Genomic DNA, 5,595 nt, shown 5'->3' on the forward strand with positions numbered 1-5,595 from the left:
GAGCCTGTATTTAAAATCTGACAAGATGTAAATGAGTATATGTAGTATCTTAAGGAGATTCATTATGCTGTTGTTCCAGAAAATTTAACATTTTAGTTAGACAGTGTATCTGACTCTGCTTTTGCTTTTTCAGCCTGGAATGTACTGCTGATAGAGGTCTTATACACATAGTCGAACGTCTTTGGAGGCATCTCATTTGTGCTATTGAAATGGAAATAATCACGAATAGAACTTTTCAGCTCCTCTATATGGTAATATTATAATGGCAGATTAATTTACCAAGAATGTTTTAAATTGGATAGATGAGAGGCCAGTGAGGGAATTGCAACAACAAAAAAACAAAGTTTGCACATCTAACAAATTAATTAAGTGTGAAGGTGCACATAAGGCTATGACTGTGACAATTACAGTTTCAATCACATGCTTAGCACTCATACACACTCAATAGCTGCATAAAATGCATAACTGCTGATTATACTAACCACATAAAAACTGCAGGATTCTTAGCGCATAATTAAATCCAACTATGTGATTCCATCTGACTTATCCAGGCGAACCTTGATGAATGGGTTCCTGGCTCTATAGACACCTCTTGGTTAGTATGAACAGTTGTGCATTTTTATGGAGATATTGAGTGTGTATAAGTGCCGAAGTATATGTTTATGGTCAGTGACAGAATGATAGAGTCATGCTTAGAGCAAGTAGTTAATAAAATACCAGTTTTGTTCTAAGCTAGAAGTAGTTGCGCACCAAGCAGAAAAAAAAATCAATATGGGAATAGGTACTGTAGAATGAGGTTTAGAATAATAAAGAACAATCTCATTCAGCCACATGTAACATACCGCAGATAGTATGCAAATCCATATAAAGTAGAACTTAATTAATAACTGCACAGTTAACCTTTTTCTTAGGTTTAAGACCTCACTTTCAGGATTCATAATAGCATTTAAATCCCCTAAAGAATAATATTGCCTACATTAAACTTGCACACCAGTATCAGAATAGACTTATGTTGCCCTGATTTGGGGCATATAATTTAACAATAGTGTAAGGATGATTAAGTATTAAACAGCATAACATTATATGTCCCCTTTTAAGGTCCCTTTCCAATATATTCAGCTGGAAACTAAGTATTTTTAAATAGCAATAAACACTTCTGCTTTTTACCTGTCAGTGGTGGAGTCAAAGATAAATGGATAGTCTCTGTTAAACCTAAACCTAAAGGTATCTTTTGGCAGGAAATGTGTTTCCTGAAAGAAAGCAATTTCGCATTTTGAACCTATGATTTCTTTCCTAGCCAATAATCTATTTTGAGATTAATTCAATCTCTTCACTTTTAAAGAGAAAGTATCTAACCACAAAGAAAGAAATTAATCAATATTTTAATTTTTTTGTTTAATATAAAGAGGTAAAGAGCAAACAAAAAAACAAAAAAGACAGACAGAGAAACAGAAGAGGGACCGAACAGAGCAAATGATACCATGGACAAGGCAGAACACATCTGAGTCTGTTAGGGAGTAGAGATGAGCGAGCATACTTGATAAGGCAAACTACTCGAGCGAGTAGTGCCTTATTCGAGTACCTGCTCACTCGTTTCTAAAGATTCGGCTGCCGGCGTGGGTGACAGGTGAGCAGAGGGGAGAGAGAGATCTCCCCTCTGTTCCTCCCCACTCTCCCCCGCGGCTCCCCACCCCCTGCCGGAACCCGAATCTTTAGAGACGACCGGGCAGGTACTCAAATAAGGCACTACTCGCTCGAGTAGTTTGCCTTATCGAGTATGCTCGCTCATCTCTATTAGGGAGGTATCCCCATATACGTTGGCATATCTACTTATACTATTCATAGTCATTGTTTGTACTTTGGGCTAGTCTGAAAAAGTCTGATTTATGCATAGAGGGAGGGGGTGGGGAATAAATAGTTTTGTGGGCGCAAAAACTATCTTTACAAAGACAGTTATGGTATTGTCCTGAACAGTATATAGATTGTCCTTAAACTCCCTAGGTAATTTATTTAGGAAAAATAATTGCTTATAGTGCTTTTAAGAGTCTTTAGTCATCCACCTATAAAACAAGTCTTGCGCAGAATTTGGATTGTGAAAAACAGATATAGTGCCATATTTAGTCAAAAAAATGTTAGTAAGAAAAGCAAAATAATCTTGTAGATATGATACATTTTATTGATACCAGAGAATTCCAGAGTTGGACTGACATCATCTTTAGTGAAGATCGGCTTCAGGGGAAAGCCCCAGTGGTATTGTATTTCTTTAAAATGTTTGTAACATCCTTAAACAAGTCAATACATCTTTTTGCTTCACACCATAGCAGAGGAGAAAAAACATCAAGAACTGAGGGTTTTTAAAACTTTTCCGGAAGGTCTTTTTTTGAGTAAGAAGCCCTCATAAAATCTTCTCTAACATAAATGAAATATACCCTGTCTATTACAACTCTTAAAGTAGATGTAGAAAGTTTTTCTAGGTTTGCTAAGTCTGTGTGCTCTTTCAATCAATATCTGAAGTTTTAGGCAGTGCAGCAGATAAAAATCAATAAATCCTCATCAGCACATACCGACTCCTTTTAGACGAAAATTATTTCACCATCCCTATGGATATCTATCAAGTTTAAGACCTGAATATCCCGTTGTTCTTTGAGAGATTTGTTCAAAGTGATCCGAGCATTACAAGTTTTTGTCAGCTGCTTCATTTACTGTACAACTCAGCTTTTACTGTGCAGTCTTCTAAATGTAATAGCTCCAATTTTAGCTCTTTCGACCCCTACTTTGTGTCTTAAGGACCAAGTGATTTTCATCATCACATTGCAAGAGACATAACTCAGTGAAATAGCCATAGGAAGGTTTGTTTTTAGTGGAATGAGTTGTATTTTTAATGGCACTACTCTGGCATATATATAATGCGCTGTATAACTTTTATTACATTTTGGGGGGGAAAGATAGAAAAAATGTGCAGAAATTCCATCATTGCTTTTGTTTTTACAGCATTTACCATTCGGTAAAGATAACATGCTAACTTTTTTATCTGGATTAGTACGATTACTGTGATAAGTTTATATAGATTTTTTCCCCCTACTTTTTCAGAATAAAAGCATGTTTTTAAATAAAGCCAATTGCATCAGCATCACCAAATTTTCCAGTAACCAAGCTTGAGGGCTTGTTTTTTGCGGGAAGAGTTGTTGTTTTTAATTGGTACCAGTTTTACATGTGACTTTTCGATTGCTCTTCATTGTATTCTAAGGAAAACAAAAGAAAACCAACAATTCTGGCATTACTTTTTTAAACTCTATTTTCTCGTCACCTGCTTACTTATTTCAATTGCTATTAATTGTGGCATGTCAGTGGTTAAACTGTCAGAATCTGAGGTTGATGGAGCAGGAGCCTGGCTGTCAGTAGTCAGCAAAGTCACCACCTTAAAAAGATGTATGTGCAGGTTTAAAGTCTATTAGTGAGGTGAGTAAAACGGCGTATTGGGGTCTCTAACAAGTTAACATAGACTTTATATCAGATTGGATATCATCAAAACGTTTCAGGTATAGAATTGTACATTTTGGCTAGTCTAGCAGGAGTTAGATACAAATGCATAAATATTTTTGCGAGGACTCCCAATACCTGATTCCATGTGAAAGTCTTTTGTCCAACACAGAGCTATCCTTCTTTCCTCCAGTTTGAATTAATGATCAAAGTCTTGTTTTCATAGCTGCATACAAAGAGATTAACTTTGAGAATTTAGGGGAAAAAAGCATTATAGAAGATGGAAATGCCCTTGGATACCTAAGTAGGCAAAGCTGAATAAATAAAAATGGACTTGGAGAAAGTAGGTTTATGAACATCTAGGGATTGAAGAACATGTTGCAATCTTAGAAAAGCAAAAGGCATACTACTAGGTATTGGAAATGACTTACAGAGTGAAAGAAAATCTATTATAGAATTATTTTGATAGAAATCACCAATTTTCCTTAAGCCCAAAGATTCCAAGGCTCCAAATTTCAAGTCGGTATGTAGGTATGAAGGATAAAACACATAAATGAAGGACTGAGATTGGAACCAGAGAAACTGATGAGGAAACATAATGCTGCTAGATATGGTCCAAATTTAGCAAGCTTGGTAAAAAGTGAGAAGATAAAGGGAGAGATTTAACCCCCTAAGGGCTCAGCAAGATGAGCGTGGTTTACACACTGCTAAGCAACATGTAAACCACGCTCTTGAAATGCAGGAAAAGATCGCGTGAGCAGCCCAGTCACACATCCGTGGTGCAGGCTGCATGCTTCAGGAGCCTATGGTAAGCACCCTGGACAGCATGCACCATGGAGCTAACAGGCGAGTCGGCACTCGATGTCCATTCTTCTTTAGAAGCACCGATTCTGCGCTTCTAAAAAGGGTCTGTGTGAGCGCTTCCATAGCAACCTATTGATTGCTATAAGAGCATGGTTTACACACTTCTATATTAACATCTAGCAGCATGTTAAACCATGCTCGTCTGACTGAGCCCTAAAAGAGAAATCAGAGGGGCACCTAAGAGAATGGACTAAATCAATACCCACCTTTTATTCGAAGAAAATGTCTACCAATGTTCGATTTGGTCCAAAATCACTGCTTGAAAATAATGTTTATCAGAGGCTTTCACACCACCTATTTCATAAAGCTTAGCTAAAGTGGAAAATTTTGTTTTAGCATGAGTGCCGCCTCAAATGAAATTGTTAAGAATAGTATGTAGTTTAGTGAAGATGGATATTGGGCTAGAAATCGCTACAGTGCTAACAACGAAAAGAATGCATGGCAAAACCATCATTTTAACTGTTGCTATCCTTCTCGCCCAGAAAATTAAGGATTCACGGAAGTTATTTATGAGTTGTGGAATGTAGTTAAGCATGGGCAAATAAGTTTTGCTGAATGTATATGAGCCAGGTCTTTTTAAATGCATACCTGGATAAGGTATGGAATGGTCAATCTATACATGAGGAAAATAAAATAAAAAACTATCTTTGGTATGTGGCGTGATGTCCAGGCGTAATATACTTTTGTAATTATATTATACCTGGAGGTCGCGCCACATGCCCAAGATAGTTTTTTTATTTAATTTTCTTGTCTATATGGTCAAAACATTTACCCAGGTAGGTATAACGTTACTTGGGGTAAGCTACACCTTCTATATTTAGAGACTCCACTGTTTTTCTGGAACCAAAGCCTAGTTTTATCATCAATCCCAATACTCAGACAATTGAGACTTTGTATTGTTAACCATAACACAGCCATGTAGCTAGCTACACACCGGTCCCAAGCCCGGATAAATGGGGAGGGGTGGAAAAAGCAATGGCAAACTATACCACTATTTCTGCCAAAATACTTCATGGATCACAGCCAGACAAGGATAGGAAAGCAAGGAGAACGATGATCCATAAAGTGACCGAAAGTCGCTCTCGGCTGAACGGATAGTCATCATCATTGTTTACCCTATAATATGCAATTTTTCCTAAATCAGAAACTTTACATTGTGCCTGTTTTAAAGAGGAGATGAGGTCTATTTAAGATAAAATGGCATCACTGCACAAAGTCCTATTTTGTGTTACTGATGTCTTAATTTAATTC

The sequence above is a fragment of the Eleutherodactylus coqui genome, chromosome 7, assembly GCF_035609145.1.
Source record: "Eleutherodactylus coqui strain aEleCoq1 chromosome 7, aEleCoq1.hap1, whole genome shotgun sequence".
Classification (NCBI taxonomy): Eukaryota; Metazoa; Chordata; class Amphibia; order Anura; family Eleutherodactylidae; genus Eleutherodactylus; species Eleutherodactylus coqui.